Here is an 18271-nt window from a genome sequence, read left to right as displayed (position 1 = left end):
TACAAATATACCAATAACAAAAGTTATGGCAGGTAAATGTGATGGAAAACCCTTACAGCGGGCATTTATCTTAAAGGGATCCATGTCTAAAGTGGATATACAAGCAAAAGGTGGTCATTGTTGACCTTATTTGCATTTGCCTAGCAGAATTCCTTGTGGTTGTGGCAGCACCATGGGATTTCTGGAGGAAAAACAAGCCTGGAAAAGAAAAAATGTCGGTGCGCTAAGCTAGTCTCAGGCTCAAATAATACAAATGTATAATATGAGGCCTAGCAAACAGTGTGAGCATGCTGCAAATACAGTGTGTTGGCTGTACAATGTATGCCTCCCCTGCCAGCACTTTCACGGGGGAGTCCCTGGAGGGGGGAGATTGTTAACCCCTTAAGGACCAGGCTCATTTTTCGTTTTGTACCCTGTGGGACCGAGGCTGTTTTGACACTTTTGTGGTGCTTGTGTTCAGCTGTAATTTTCTCCTCACCCATTTAGTGTACCCACATAAGTTATATATTGTTTTTTTCAGGACAAGATGGGCTTTCTTCAGATACCATTATTTTGATCGTATCATCTTATTTACTATAAAAAAAATAAAAAAAACATGGTGAAAAATTGAAAAAAAAACACATTTTATGACTTATTTGAAAAATCTTTTACTCACCTAAAAAAGCAAGTAAAAAAACTAGCTAAATAGATTCTACTACTTGTCCTGAGTTTAGAAATACCCAATGTTTTTATGTTTTTTTGCTGTTTTTTGTAAGTTATAGGGCAATAAGTACAAGCAGCGTTTTATGATTTCCAAATCTTTTTTAACAAATCTAGTCAGTCTGCCTCCATCTCCTCTTTGGAACATCTTTGAAGCCGGTTAACTCAATTTAACCCATTCAAACCATATATTTTTGAAAACTAGACACCCCAGGGTATTCCAAATGCTGTTATTTTAACCATTTCCATGCACCAATTATAGAACTACACTTTGTCAAACTTTGTAATAGTAATTTTTTTAAAAAATTTTTTCACACAAATTGTACTTTAGTTATAGATATACAGGTCCTGGTATATGTCACTGTCAAACAACCCCCCAATGTGTGTTCAGGAACATCTCCTGAGTGCAGTGATACCCGACATGCATGGGTTTGTCGGGTTGTTTGAGATTTAAAATGCCACATTTGGGAAGTGCGCTTTTTTTCTCCATTTTGGTCAGTCTGTACCTATGCCCTATCTTTGAGCTCGGCCACTCCAATTTACCCCATCACTCATTTTTTTTATATATATTAGACACCCCTTGGGTATTTGAAGTGCTTTTATTTTAACTCTTTGTTGAGATTTTTGAGAAATTTTAGCACTTGCTCAAAATAATAAACTTTATTATTTTATTTTATTTTTTTAATACTTTTTTTATATTTTTTTTACACATTTTGCTGGTACTGGATGGCTCATCAAGTGACATCACTGCATAATTATTTTTAAATGTTAGCACTTTTTTTTTTTTCCATTTTTATTTTTTTTTTTAATATTTTACTAATCACATAGTGATTAGAAAGCTGGGTTCCATTGACTTGCTTGGTTGAATGCAGTACCTGTATTCAACCTGCAAGTGGAGCCAGAGTTCTCTAGAGGGTCAGGAGACCGTCTAGCGAACTCTTTCTTCTTTATTGTTTTTTTTCCCGGGCCGCCGCCATCTTGCTTGATGGCGAAGATCACCGGCAGCTGCGGCTGTGACCGCTCTCCGGAGCGGTCACAGCCCATCCAAAGGTAAGTGTTTGGTGTCGCTGGATGCCTCCTGATCGAGGCATTCCAGCGACACCATTTAAGTTTTAAACGCTTTTAAAACGGGCGTCCGCCGCCATACATTCCGTTGATCACTTTCTAAGCTTATTTAATTTTTTGACGGTTCAGGACCGTCAAAGGTCATTTACTGACCTTCTTGTCATGACGGTCCTGAACCGGCAAAGGTCGCGAAGGGGTTAAAAGTGTCACAAGAGTTTTACCAAAACCTTTTTAATGAGAAATTTATAGATAGTTCCTTTTTAAAAGAAACTCTGGGGACTATAACTAATGTTTTAGGATCTGTTGATCAAGTGGGTTTAAGCAGAAAGCTGTTAACCGAATTGCATGATGCAATTAAAACCTTTTCTGCTGGTAAGTCCCCAGGAGCAGATGGAATCCCTATTGAATCTTATACATGTTTTTTTTGTGATCTTTTTGATATTTTTATAGAAGCTTTTAATATCCGGGAGTTACCCTCTTCCTGGAGAAGAGGCATCATTACGCTCATTTTTAAGAAAAGTGATAGATCAAAATTAGAGAACTGGAGGCCTATCACCCTACTGAATGTAGACTATAACATTATGACCAAGAATTTAGCTAACAGAACAAAAGCTGTAAAAAATAAGGTCATTCACTGTAAACAAAAAACTTGCCATTTTATCTCTTGATTTTAACCCCTTAAGGACCGGGCTCATTTTTCGTTTTGTACCCTGTGGGACCGAGGCTGTTTTGACACTTTTGTGGTGCTTGTGTTCAGCTGTAATTTTCTCCTCACCCATTTAGTGTACCCACATAAGTTATATATTGTTTTTGCAGGACAAGATGGGCTTTCTTCAGATACCATTATTTTGATCGTATCATCTTATTTACTATAAAAAAAATAAAAAAAACATGGTGCAAAATTGAAAAAAAAACACATTTTATGACTTTTATTTGAAAAATCTTTTACTCACCTAAAAAAGCAAGTAAAAAAACTAGCTAAATAGATTCTACTACTTGTCCTGAGTTTAGAAATACCCAATGTTTTTATGTTTTTTTGCTGTTTTTTGTAAGTTATAGGGCAATAAGTACAAGCAGCGTTTTATGATTTCCAAATCTTTTTTAACAAATCTGGTCAGTCTGCCTCCATCTCCTCTTTGGAACATCTTTGAAGCCGGTTAACTCAATTTAACCCATTCAAACCATATATTTTTGAAAACTAGACACCCCAGGGTATTCCAAATGCTGTTATTTTAACCCTTTCCATGCACCAATTATACAACTACACTTTGTCAAACTTTGTAATAGTAATTTTTTTTATTTTTTTTCCCACACAAATTGTACTTTAGTTATAGATATACAGGTGCTGGTATATGTCACTGTCAAACAACACCCCAATATGTGTTTAGCAACATCTCCTGAGTACAGCGATACCCCACATGCATGGGTTTGTCAGATTGTTTGGCTGGTAAAAGGCTACTTTTGGGGCATGCGTAATTCAGGTGGTCATTTGGTCATTGTGCCTCCCTCTCCTCTTTGGAATATCTTTGAAGCCGGTTAACTCAATTTAACCCATTCAAACCATATATTTTTGAAAACTAGACACCCCAGGGTATTCCAAATGCTGTTATTTTAACCCTTTCCATGCACCAATTATAGAACTACACTTTGTCAAACTTTGTAATAGTAATTTTTTTTATTTTTTTTCCACACAAATTGTACTTTAGTTATAGATATACAGGTCCTGGTATATGCCACTGTCAAACAACACGCCAATGTGTGTTCAGGGACATCTCCTGAGTGCAGTGATACCAGACATGCATGGGTTTGTCGGGTTGTTTCAGATTTAAAATGCCACATTTGGGAAGTGCGCTTTTTTTCTCCATTTTGGTCAGTCTGTACCTATGCCCTATCTTTGAGCTAGGCCACTCCAATTTACCCCATCAGCCATTTTTTTTATATATTAGACACCCCTTGGGTATTTGAAGTGCTTTTATTTTAACTCTTTGTTGAGATTTTTGAGAAATTTTAGCACTTGCTCAAAATAATAAACTTTATTTTTTAATTTTATTTTATTTTTTTAATACTTTTTTTATATTTTTTTTTACACATTTTGCTGGTACTGGATGGTTCATCTAGTGACATCACTGCATAATTATTTTTAAATGTTAGCACATTTTTTTTTAATTTTTTTTTCCATTTTTTATTTATTTTTATTTTTTTTGAATATTTTACTAATCACATAGTGATTAGAAAGCTGGGCTCCATTGACTTGCATGGTTGAATGCAGTACCTGTATTCAACCAGCAAGTGGAGCCAGTTCTCTAGAGGGTCTGGAGACCCTCTAGCGAACTTTTTCGTCTTTATTGTTTTATTTCCCGGGCCGCCGCCATCTTGCTTGATGGCGAAGATCACCGGCAGCGGCGGCTGTGACCGCTCTCCGGAGCGGTCACAGCCCACCCAGAGGTAAGTGTTTGGTGTCGCTGGATGCCTCCTGATCGAGGCATTCCAGCGACACCATTTAAGTTTAGGAGGCGATCGTTGATCGCCTCCTAAACGCTTTTAAAACGGGCGTCCGCCGCCATACAATGTATGGCGGCTGTTGACGCCCCGGGGAGGGGCCAGACATGGCCCCCGATGCCGATCTCGGCCTTGCTGAATGCCTCGACATCGAGGCATTGCAGCAAGGCCGTTTAAGCGAAGAAAGTGATCCTTGATCACTTTCTAAGCTTATTTAATTTTTTGACGGTTCAGGACCGTCAAAGGTCATTTAGTGACCTTCTTGTTATGACGGTCCTGAACCGGCAAAGGTCGCGAAGGGGTTAATAATGAACCTGGGTTCCCAAACACACCCAGATGAAGCATACTGGCAAATAAATGACAGAGGGATTCCAAGCTAAAATTATCATCTTTTATTTATAAAGCGCCAACAATTTACACAGCGCTTCTTACAATACATATATTCAAGGAATATGGCAAGGCTAGAATTGACAGGCTAAGACAAACCGATACATTGGGTAGAAAGGCCCTCATTGCAAGTTTATAATCTAGAGTTGCTGTTTTATTTGTTCATGTTTCCGTTAGTTCCCTCTGTTTTTGTGACCCAGGTTGAGTGTTAAATGAAAAGGATATACCTTCCCAACATTTTCTTCCTGAAGGCTATTGAATCATATATGACTTAGGAAACCAAACATGAAGATTTTCCAGTCTCATTGTTAACTTGTGGCAAGGTGGGGCTGGGTCAAATGTTCCAGCTATTCCTTATCTGTAATTCCAATCATGCTCAACCTCAACCAGATGAGCATCATGGAAGTTGTAGCTCAACAAATGCTGTAGTCATAGTTGACCCAACAGTAACATGGGTCTAAAGTTTCCAAAGATGTTAGTTTTTATCAGAAATTCCTAAACACATAGTATTTACTAACAATATGGTTGTACTATAAAAACACACACAAAGGTGCAATGACTTAGTATCATTAGAATACTTGTAGAACCAGAACAGCTATATTGTGACACAGTGCAGCCCCAGGGGAAGGACCTGAAAAAGAATACTTGACCCAAGCATGGCATTACCTTCCTGAAAACATGTATTCTGTCTTGGAGAGTTTATCCAGAACCTGGATTAGCTGGGTCTGGCAATGAGATTAATATAGACGGGCGATCAGCCCGGGCCAGCAAAAGTATAAGCCAGACAGGGCTCCAATTGGGAGCAAGGCATTTATTTTCAGATTTAGTTTTGTGGTGTTTGATTTGTGCCATTTGTTGCAAGTCTGTGTTCCTAGCCCTTATTGCTCTAGAGGACTGTGCCTAAGACCCAGATATAATTAGAAACCACACACCCAACACACCCAAGATGGAGGATGGGGAGAATTAATGTGAAGACTATTTCTTTTTGACGATTAAATATAATTCCATAAAGTATAGCAGTATTGCAAGGTAACTCCCATAATTTGCTATTACTTTTGTGAATACTAGCACTTGATTGAAAATAAACTTTCAGAAGTATTGTGGGCAAGTCTTTGCAGGTTTGATGAGATTCCCTACTTAAAAGCCACACCAACTATGTAAACATGGCTTATATGAATGCTAATGAAGCACTGTTTATGCAAATGAAGTCTCTTTCATAGACTATCTAGATGACACAAAGCAAGGTAAGGATTTGGCATGTTTGTTTAGTAGACTGAGATAAGACACCAATTGGCAAACATAAAACATGTACATAATGAAAACTGATAGCATTGTGTGTGAGTACTATATTTTCAAAACGCTAAATAAACATTTAAAAAACTATTAAAGTGATAGTGGTAATAAACACAACAGTGGAAATGTTCTTATATCAAAGAGGTCCTTTATGAAACTTGGTATACACCGATCAGACAAAACATTATGACCACCTGCCTAATATTGTGTAAATCCCCCTTTAGCTGCCAAAACAGCCCTAACCCATCCAGGCATGGACTCCACTAGACCTCTGAAGGTGTTTTGTGGTTTCTGGCACCAAGACGTTAGCAGCAGATCCTTTAAGTCAAGTTGTGAGGTGGGGCTTCCATGAATGCATCCTGGTGCAATGTGTTCTCCAGGTAAGCGATGCACACGCACCCGGCCATACATACAATGTAAAATAAAATGCGATGGAAGAAGGTGGCCTGGTCTGATGAATCACATTGAAATGCATTAATTATAGAGTCTGATTTAAACAGACCGTTTTTCGTAACATGTTGAGTCCCCTTAGGATTTAGAGCATCACATTGTAATCAGCACAGATTAGGACAGGTAGAAAAATATTTTTATGATCCATACTGCACTGGGTATCGTGCAAAAACAAAAATATAATTCAATAAATACAAAGTGCCACCAGAAGTAAACAAATATATAAAAAAAAATCCAGACCCTCAAACCAAGTCAATATTATTAAAAAATATGTAATATAGGGTAGTATTTAAACATGGATGTGGCCTTCTGGAACATAAACAATGTTTGTGGGGTATGGCTGTAATCAGTTGATGTCGCTGAACAGAAATTGAAACACTGTTGCAAAAATGAGCCTTTATTTTAGTGTAGATTTTTATCTATTGATGCTAATTATTTTTTATGTATTTCTATTTAAAAAAGGACTACTTCTGCACAAAATTATATATAATTTGTGCGGGTTCATTAAATATGTAAAAGGGGACTCACGATTTAACAAACACATGGTAAAAATAAAAAATATGAAAACCCCCAGGACTAAAGGAGTTAATAAATAATGTTGAATTATACGAAAGAACGAGGCACTCCTTTTACACACTAACTGCTCCCTGAAGACTTCATTACGCAGGGTGGGTTATAACTAATGAAGTGATACTTTGGCACAGAGACATGTTTAAGTTAGTCTTCAAAGTCAATACAATACAAAGTCACCCCTGGACCTCATTATGGTAGAAGTATTGTCATAGATGTGTGCACACAATATAGAATATGGAAACAGGAGGTGACTAAGCTAGAACAATAAATTAACTATGCAGCTGGGGAGTACGTCCAGGCCAAGTGACCAACCTGGCCTTCGTCCGGTTTGCCAGGAGATGGCATATGGCCCAGGGAAAACGTCTCAATGATATAGCTGTTGGAATTGCCGTTTGCCCTATGACCAGTCCTGGCCTTCAAAAAATAACTGGATCCAGCACTCATAATTAGGCCAATGCAACTCTAGAGTACAAAACCTAGATCACAAAGAATGCAGCTTCTGTGTTTACAGAGGAAGGGATAATGCCATGGATTTAATTATGTGGGAACGCCACCAATGTATGAGTAATACATTTCTTCACGCATGTGCACCATTCAATTTGACCTAGAAAGGTGTAACAAACTGTTTTAACCCATACCATTACTACAAGATCCACCTTCCCAAGTTCCAGCTACAGTAATTGACACAATTATCAAGCTGCGTGCTCTGTCATGCAGGAGTTGTCCACAGGACTGGGAAGTGAAAATTCCCTGGTAACATTATGATACTAATAATCAAATTCACTAAATCTAACACTGTCCCAGGCTTTGTCTGAGCAACAGTTAAGGTGATGCATGTCCCAAATACCCGAGAATATAAGGTGCTACAGATATATAATAAAGAAAGAAGATTCAGAACTACTACTCAATCAAACATGAATGCATGCAAAATTAGAACCACTATAAATAACAAAAGGTGCATCTTTCCCAGTTTTTAGCATATGTTTCACGTACTAGGAGATACCAGGGGCAGTTTCCCCACATACCTGCCCTAGAGAAAGAAACTTGGCAATTTCACCTACCTATTCCCATTGAGCATCTCATAACATCATCAAATGATGACTAATGCTCATATACATATCTTTTGTTTTAAAAGGTTTTTTTTGGATAAATAAAAAGTGTTTTCTCAAACAGTATACAAAGCTTTGTTTTAAAAGCACACCTTTTGACCGTTGCAATGGAGCTCAAAGAGGCAGCAGCTGCTGCGCAGGCGTGAAAAGGGGTAATTGAATTCAAATCAATACGGCTGTTTGCTTAACTAATCATATCTGAACAATAGCCTCTGTATTAGCATAGACTCTGCATAGCATTTCATTGAACCTTGTTTTTCATTTTACCTGTGCATTGTCTATATTGGAGAGGGTAAATGGATACCCCAATTCTATTTTAATGCCATTCTTTGTAGATATTAAAACCTCTGACTCGAGTCAATGGGATTCCCTGTAGCTTGTAAACGACTCACTCTTTCTGCATTGTTAAATTCATTTAATAAAACAACCTAGATTTTGTGCTTTTTGATTTATTCCGCGTTACTGTATTTTGATTAAAAAGTAACTTCTGAGACCTATGAGGTCATAAAAGTTTATTTAACTTTATATATTTTTCTATGTCGGCAGCGCCCCTCCATGCATTTGCAATAGGGACATCACAACAATTTTAAGGGACCTCTAAGCTATCATAGGCATTAAAGTGCATTTTAATGCATGTGACGGTTAAGTGTCACCTTATGTGTTACCTATTTTCTAGAGGGTCTAATGAGAACCTCATAAATTCCAATAAATACCCACCATATGTTTGCTACATCGTTTGCATTTTACAACTTAACGCCTTTAGTGTAAAAACAAATGGTGGCCACAAAAATAAGCGTATAATGCTTTAAGCCGGTTAAAAGTTACACACTTCATTCTTATATCAGGATTAATTAACATTTACCAGCACAGCTTTTTGGTTAACAAAAGACATATTGTCATTGTTGTGCACCACACCTATAAAGAGAGAGTCTTCTTCAAGAACTTCATCACTGAGGTTTGTGACATCACATGGCCGGCTCAATCATGCCAGGCGTTTGGCAGTAAAAGGGGAAAGTACTAGGAGGCTGTATATATAAAATCCTAGGCTGGGAAAGAAAATCAAAGATTCTTTAACAAAAGGATTTTCCGGTGAAAGGCGGATTGTTTTTAACATCATGAATGTTCTTCAAAAATAGCAGTTGCTCAGTATTGGTTTTGGTATTTATACAAAGGTTTAGTTGTAACAATATGCGAGTCGGGATTTTAAAAAGGTAACAGAGAAGAACCCCAGGTCACCTAATCTTAAAACATCACTGAGCACGGCATAAGTTCATGCTTCCAATTGTATAGTTTTTCTCTCCGATCCATTATCTCATATTGGCAGGTCAACTGGGTTGTTAATACAAATCCTACCTGGACATGCCAGGGAAAATAAACAAATTCTAAAAAGTCTGCTGGATAACAATAGGAAAAAGTGTCACAAAAGCTGGAATTGGCAGCAGAACTTATTATTAACTCATTCAGTATTAACTAGTTGAGTGCCAGAGAGGTGGTTGAACAAAGCCTTTAAGATACGCTCTTGGACCCTAGTGATTGTTCAATCGTTACCAGAATTCATCAGAAAGCTATTTTGTATGCAATTCCCAAAGTATCCATCACATATAATCCTCCTGTGTATCCCCTTTATATGTCTAAAATCTGAAACAACAACTTGCAGTGCCCCACCCTAGCATAGGGTGATCAGACAAAGATCTGGCATCTATACATTCAGGAAAGCACAGGGCACAGCTCACAGTATAGACTTATTCTTCAGACCCAGATATAATTAGAAACCACACACCCATGTCAGCTGTCCTAATTCAGCCAAAGAGGAAGGCATTCTACAAAAGGAGAACTGTGCCCAGTCAGTGTGGGCATTCACAAAAATGAGTTATTCTGCATAAAATAAAAAAATGCATGACTCTCCCCTGACTCACGCTATATGTGCCTGCAACACAACCCACTAACCACATCCCTGCAACCAAACACGGCATAGCTAAAAGAAAAATTATACATACAAATTATACATACACATTATATATATATATATATATATATATATATATATATATATATATATATATATATTTAAAAAACATCCAGAATTAGGGCTGGGGGTACCAACTCCCAAAATATCCCCACCCCCACTGACTTACCTCTGATTTCAACTGCTACAAAAAGCAGGCAAAGGAAAGGGATCAGCCTCCAAATCATGGTGTCAGGTTTACAGGCAAGATTCTTCCACTACACCAGAATTCTAAATAATAAACAAAAATATAAATAACAGATCCTTGAAGCCTTGACTTTACATGTGCTCAATGCAGGACGAGATCTGCAGCTTGTAACATAACCCACCCTGCTCTTCAGCAACCGCCTGCAGGAAAACTTTCCACCCTATTGCAAAAGCAAAAAAAAAAAAAAAAAGCCAAGACTTTAAATAACTTTCCACCCTCCCCTGTACCACTCCCCTCCCAAAATGTGTCCATGGGATGAAAAGAACCAATGAACGAGCTTGTTAGCGAGGCAGGCAACGTGTCCCCGCCTCCTCCCTGTGCTCCTGCTCTCAGATATTTACGAAAGCAGTTCGGTAAGCAGACACTAGCATTAGGGTGTGGTAGATGAGAAGCTTTGGTCTTCATCTGCATTCCTCAAATACCATATCATGATCAATCACCTAGGGACCAGCCAGTGTTTACTGACCAGGAATGTGGGCATCCATTAGTCAGCTATGCATGATAGGAGTTGTAGTCCCAGCAAATGCTGCGCCATGTCTGAATTGTTTGGTACGGTAACACAGATATTTGGGAATTATACAAAAAAAAATTCTAAATAGGTTTTACTTTTTGTTAACGTTATATGAGAATTGTGTAAATTGTACATTAAACATACATATATTCTTTCCTTGATTTTGCACAGTGAAATATGACCGCAGTTCAAAAGTTTGAGGTCGGGTGGGAGGACAACATTGAAAGCGCCCGCAAATTTGGTGGAAGTTCACCTTTTAGTGACGTCCTATCATCTGATTGGAGGAGATTGCCGCGCCGGGCTTTGTCCGTGGAGATGCGGAGGAAGGTAGAAGAGAAGATAAGGAACAAGAGGATACACAGTGACTCTAGTAGTCAACTTATGCATTGTAAAACTTGTTGCAGGATATAATAAAGAAATTAGGTTTAATTTACATTTTAAAACATGTAAATAAAATAAATCCTTTAAAACAGGAATGGTTAAGTAGCCTAATATACAGAGTTTCGCAAATATTACGACTTGCCAGTCAAAGCTTTTTTTTTAAAATATTTTCTGATTCCACTTGGAGACAGCATGTGAAATTTTACTATGTGCTGTTAATTTTAATATTAGCTCTGATGCTCTTTTTGTAAGCATATGAGACTGAAAGTAAATACTAAGCAATTTGTCACCTACGTGGTACGTGATTCAGCCATTACCAATACTTACTACAGTAAAGTAAACTAGCCCAAAATCCCTTAATACTTGCCCATTATTTGGCAAGTTCTTCATTTTTCTACCCTTCTATCACTGTATGCCTATACATCTATCTTGATTTGTCAATGTTTTTCATTCTTTCTCTGTGCCAAATATTCACTTTCAACTAATCCCCTTGATACCTTTTAGGCCCATACTGTTTCCTTCTTGATAGTTTTGCACCTTAACCACAAACTATATGCTCATGGGTTTCTGAGTTTACTTCCAAATCAATATAAAGCAAGTTTGTTTCCAATTCAACACCACAAAAGTTCAGTTAAGTGGAATTTGAGTGCCCGTTAGGGTTACATTATTTATTATTTCAGATATTTCAATATGTAGGCTTTGAGGCCTCCTATAAATACCCGCAAGCTGTGGCACAATCCGGCCTAGGCCAACAAGGTCTTCAGCAGCATGTCCAGGGGAAGACAGTCTCTCTGATGCATAACTAGGGGCAGATTGGCCTAGGGATCAGGCTCCCTGAAGCGATGCTGTGTCTCAATTGACTGGTTGGTGAGATCAGCTATTTCCCTTGTAACTGGTCCAGCAACACTATGGAACCTTACTTAGTAATGTGCATTTACAATCTAGCCTGCAAAATTGCATTTTTTAAGTCTCTTTTGAGACAGGAAGCATGGTATCTTGTAATGTAAAATTCCTACCTTGGTTTACAACAAAAGAACCATGCAGGCAACTGTGGCATGAAAAAGCCAAATACTTGTACATTTAGAGCTGGGGTTTAGTCCTCCTCTTCAAGACTGTAAATTAACGGGGAGGGGCGAGTGTCAAGACCCTGCGACCCGGAGAACCGGTGAAGTGGTGCTTCACCCGGATATCTCCAGCTCAAACTAGGAGAGTTCCCAGGTATATTCATAATGATGGAGGAGGCTTCATTTGCTCTGGTGCTGTCCTATTGCAAAAGCTTTTTGTTACAAACCCTGGAAAAAAACTCAAAGACTCTGTGGAAAGGAGGTTCTTTTTCTACCTCTCTGTCCTAGATGGATTTTTTTCCAGATACTTTTTTATTACCTTAGATGACCCCTCTTTCTGATAGGGTAGGGCCATCCAGTGACATAATAATGATCAGATCACTCATATTGGCCAGGAGTGATTGATCATCATCAGCCAAAACAAACCCAAATGCCAAGTGTTACTGTGGACCTAACTGAGGAGGCTACAAGTATAACTCAGGCTCCACAGATTTCCCAGCCTTCTGGTCAGAGACTCAAGCTTTCCTTCTCTTTGGGTGGGATTTAACTGAATAAGCCTGGGGTGTCATTTTTTTATGAAGATGGTGATGATGTCTGTGCCATTGAAGGACCAAAGAGGAACATCGGCTCGCCAATCTTCTTCCACAGTCCCTAACGGGGTATATAGCCTCTACCGTCAGTCTCTGGTAAAACCAACGCAGAGCCAGATCTTCTTGGTTCTCTCCAGAAAACACTAAAATGTTTAGGGGAAATGGGAACCCAGAGGACAATGGAAAAAAAAGTTCTGTGTTCTGTGCCATTCGTGTCAGAAGGCCACAATCAAACCAGGTCTCTTTTCCATTTTCTTCTGGAACCGCACTCCCCTCAGGGACATGTGTTCCATTCTTGATCAGAAGACCTGATGGAGGGCCAGATCTTCATGGCCCTACCTCATAAGTGCAAGGGCTATTGGAATTACTACCTAGTTCCCCCTCCTTCTCAGAGTTATGTTGGGGACCCGGCTCCACCATGGCATTTTTGCCGTCTAATGTCAAATCCGGTGCTCTGTATCCATTTGCATGCTCTGTGCTTTCCGTGTCGCAATACTTATTGTCTTTACACTTAACATAAGAAACCAAAGGAAAGAAAAAAAAAATGTGCACACGGAAAAAACAAAAAAACAGTGCTACCCATTTAAACCCCAGCCCTCTAGGCTGGTGTGAAAAAAAAGAATAATGTATGCATTGCACACCTAGCCTAAAAGGCTGAGGCAAGTGCACACAAAATAAAATTACCAATTACCAACAAAAAAGTGACATCATTCCAGATTTTGAAAAGAAACATTGTTTCCTTATATAGCCTATTGCTAGATAATAATATCTATGTATTTCTCTTTTACGGTACAAACAAAACATATTTTATAATATCCCCACCCTTTTTCCTTAGAAGGAAAAGAATACACCAAACCACCATTTTTTTTTTCGTCCAGACACCCCCTGCATCCATTTCACCCATTTAACACAAGAACATATTTTCTTCTAATAATACACAATCAACATTCACTTCTTCCTTTTAAAAATTCTGACCATCCCAGCCTTCCTCTTTCGTGCAACATAAGATCAACCATAATACCTTTTATTATTTTTGGAATCTCTCCACATCCAGCATTTTCTTTCCATGATTCACTCCGAACATTCTAATGTCTCATTTTCTCCATATTCAAATTCCAAAAGAACACCAACAGAGTTCTCACTATTTTCCTCACCTTATCTCTGTCATTTGGCGGGAAAACAAAACATACATTCAGCAAGATAGGAAGCAATACAGCTTTCACCACCAAATACAGCTTTCCATCAAAGGACAAAGTCCTTTAAGGCCACAACCCTATTTCCTGAGGCACTCTGCTTACAACTTTCTCCCATGACGTCAAAATCATCCACCTTCCATCTGTGGTCCACAAACATCCACATACTCCCAAAATCCAAATAAATTACACTTGTATTTATTCCAGTTCCACTCATCATGCAATATCCACCAAAAGTTTTACTCTGCGCAAACTATACACTGTCCTGCATACTATCGTAATGTCGTCCATATAGCCTTTTACTTTCAAACTTTTTCTACCAGTTCCTGGAACCTCCTCCTCCTTTCTTTTTTTCTTTACTGCAGCAAAGGAATAAAATGGGTGACAGGGGACATCCTATTCAATTCTATTATACAAACAATTCAGCAACCTGCCAGACAACCCCACTTTTAAACGTAATTTTACGCACAACCCATCATGCGCCTTTTCAAAATCAATCGTAACCACTGCAACAAACTGCATTTTCTCCTTGCAATACCACACAGCATCTCTCAGGCACATTAATCTATCGGGCCCTGCACACACCTGCTCCTCACCCACTAAGCTTTCAGCCACATCTTTACTCTATTTGCTACCACTTTCGCAAAAAAATTCGCAAGAAATCGGCCTCCAATTTTCTAAATTCACTCTCTATCCTTTCTTGAATAATAACGCAAGCACTCCTTCTCTCATTGATTTCATTAATCTATTGCTTTCCAAGCTTACCGTACATAAAGTACATCCAGAAAGTCATCTCCAATCGCACCCCAGAAAGCGCAGTAAAATTCAGAGGACAAACCGTCACTACCAGGTGTTTGATTCTTTTGGGAAACGCTTTATTACATTTTCCACTTCTGTTTTACATACATTCTTTTCCAGACAAACTTTTTCTCCAAACGATTTCATTCAAGACATCCTCTACCGACAAACTGGTCAAATGGTTTCTCAGCATATAGATTTTCGTAAAACCCCCATACTTCAGAAGGAACAATCTCTTTTCCCTCTACTACATTCCCATCAGCATCCCTTAATCTCTCCATTCCATCCTTAATGCATATGCTTTATTGAAAAAGAATCTGGAACATTTTTCATCCTTCTCAACGCTATCCATCCCTGCTTATAGTATAATCTGCCTGCCTCTTTCATTCATGCAAAAAGGGACTGTTACTTTTACTTGAAAAATCTTTTACTCATCTACAAAAGATCATGAAAAAACCTGCTAAATAAATTCTACCATTTGTCCTGTTTTTTGCTTTTTTTTTGCACGTTATAGGACAATAAGTTCTAGTAGCATATTGCTATTTCAAAACCGTTTCTTTTCAAATAGGGTCATTCTGCCCCCCTTATGCCATCTGGGACTTTTTTGAAACTGATCAGTTCAATTAACCTCCATCAAACATATATGACATCAAACATATAGACACCCCAAAATATTTTAACTCTTTCCATGCAGTAATTCCACCACCAGCCTTTGAGGGAGCCAAAGTTCTCAGGAGGGTCTGGAGAGACCCTCTTGGAAACTTGTTTATTTTTTAAAGGACACCGCCATCTTGCTCTCTCTGGAGAGAAGAGTTAAAAAATTAGTACCCAAATATAAGCCAAATTCTTTCTTGATTTGCATTTTAAGGAGCCTAGTTGCTCTCCCTAAGTGTAAAAAAGGATAGGTATGGATACATTTCAATGCTTAAAAAAGTTTCGGGGTATTGTAGCTGTTAGAGCAGTCCTTGGCTTATGTTTAAACACACTACTATATTGGACACTGTTCAGATACTGGCCGCTAAGCCGGCGGCAATTGTGGAAGTTTGGGAGGAACTATTTGCACTTTTTGCCTGTATGCTGATTGACCGTGAATCCACGCGAACACCCAGCGAATACCATCACCGAGTTGGTCTGTGTTTGCAATTTCGGCTGGAACGTCCTACATACAGTTAACAACTGACGGATATCATCTGACTGTTACGTCAGACGCCGGTGATTGCCAGTGCGCTCGCCTGTGTGAGAGGCTACCTTCCATCCAGAGCCATATCTCCCAGTTGGAGCGTTGTACTGGAAAAGATCTTTTAGCGACAAAAATCTGGTCTAACATCAGATGGTGAGCGGTACAGTGTACCATCTTTTTATGATCCGTTAAGAAAAAGAGCATCTGTTTTACCAAATAAGGCACCGGCCAGTGATTCTATAAAGACATAGTGCTTACTGCCTACCCCAAGGGATCCATACCATACTGAATGTTTGAGGACATCTTTCTACAGATATTTTACCATCAGCACGATGTTTCGAAATATTCAGTGCTGAAACACTGTTGATACAAATTCATGTTGCAGGACAATTGCTACAAAGTTTTTTTAGTTAGATACAATTTTTTATAGGTTTTTCTTATATGGGACTTTATACTCATTAAGCCTGAACCGTGTACCAACATTGATCAGGAGTGTTATATTATATATGTTTTACTATATATTTTTTGGTATTTTTTTCTGTTTATTATTTTTGTGGTAATCAACTGAGTCTAGCCACAAGGGCCCTGTGGTTTCTTAGACTGACAGTTGTGATTTTATTAAAAGTGGTTTTTATACTGTCACATATATTTCTAGATTTTTCTTAATTCCCTAAACTGCCATTTCCAAATGTCATTGTGGTTTACTGAGGACTGATAAAATTGTTTTAGTATTTTTCCATATGTTGATTCCACTTGAGGTATAGGTGGTGTTTCAGTTAACCACTGTGTTGTGTGTTTTTTTCGTGTTTATATTTTATTTATATTCTCTTATGGTCATTTTAATTATTATCTATTCTAAGTTAGGTTTTAGAAATCACAACTTTTGCAAATTATTAATTCTGTAAAAAAATACAAACTGCAAAAAAAATATAATAATAATAATAATAATAATAATATATATAGGCTATATGTGCAGTATACAGGAAAGTGAGTCCTAAATGCATTTAAAAACATGAGAATGCTGAACAAAGAATGATTCATCATCAAGAGAACAGATGAGTATTCTGTGATTAATCAAAGGCGTGGCAAAATATTATTTATGAGACAAAAATTATTCATGAGTGAATGAATCGGTTCTAGTTTTTAATTTAGGTGTGTCCATAGCTCCTGGTATACCTTGCACAGAATGATTTAGAGTTCAATTCAGTATATGACAAAATTCCATACTAGTGACTAACTGTTTTTTTTTCCGTGAATTAGATGCCAAATGTAAAATAAATAAAAACAGGTACATTCAGATGAAGCAAATATAACCAGACACTGGACAACCACAAAGTAAGGCTCAGCATGATATTACCATTATGAGATTTACCATATTATTTGTCATTATTACAAAATGGTTTTCCATACTTTGTCACAGAGTTTGCTGAAATTTAGAACATCTTTACTGGATCGGGCAGTTCTTCTAATTTAAAGAAATATTTAAATGCTTTATCTATGCCTTATTCATAATGTTTCATGGATGGATGACCTCGCCCCAGTGACTACAAAATGCTTTTAGATCTACACTAACTTAATACTGCAGACTAGCTTTTCAGTCATCTGTAATCCCTCTTTGGGATTTCATTGATAAATGAAACTATGGTTCTCCCTGGATTGGTTTACATAATATTACAAAACAGTATTTTTATGGTGGACTTCATTTTGCAACCTAAGCATGTTTCTTACATATTAGTAATTTATTGAAAACATTCTCTGATATTTGCCTTTGGTATAAAAGTCAATAGTCAGTTGAAACCATTAACCAATGTACATACCTGGGAATTCTCGGGGTTTGACCATGAGTCTTTGGATTTTTGATATCCTTGTGTGAATGCAGGTAACTCAATTAAGTGTATCTTTAAAAAAAGGCAAGTCCATGAGGGCCGATATTAGAACCCATTGGCAAGTCACCATATAAAATCTTCACGATGGCCTATTACAGGTTTAATATTTAAAGAGACTCATGGTCAACTCTGCAGGTGCAAGTTTGCAGGTATGGCAATGCAACCAAAGGGGAGTTTTAAAAGGAATAAGGGTGTGATTGCCTCCCTCCTCAAGCCTGACCTGGACCAAGGCATAAGATGGTATTTGTATAGCATTTTCTGACAAATACCCCTCATGTTTAAAGCTGTTAGCCCCCTTGAGAAAATCAAAAGCTTGAAAGAGAGGTAAGACGGAAGTGCAGAACCCCTCATTAAAATTGCCAAGGCATCACTATGATTTC

The 18271-nt window shown here is 38.0% G+C and overlaps 1 protein-coding gene across 1 annotated transcript in view; it reads right to left on the bottom strand.

Annotated features, from left to right (window-relative positions):
* LOC149289840 (glycogenin-1-like) overlaps nucleotides 1–18271 on the bottom strand; it is a 66886-nt gene that overhangs the window by 42739 nt on the left and 5876 nt on the right. The gene's annotated exons all lie outside the window — the stretch shown is intronic.

Source organism: Sceloporus occidentalis, unplaced genomic scaffold (assembly GCF_023333645.1).
Source record: "Sceloporus occidentalis isolate IW3139 unplaced genomic scaffold, rSceOcc1.0.p SCAF_43, whole genome shotgun sequence".
Lineage (NCBI taxonomy): Eukaryota > Metazoa > Chordata > Lepidosauria > Squamata > Phrynosomatidae > Sceloporus > Sceloporus occidentalis.
This window is presented reverse-complemented; position numbering and strand designations above follow the sequence as displayed.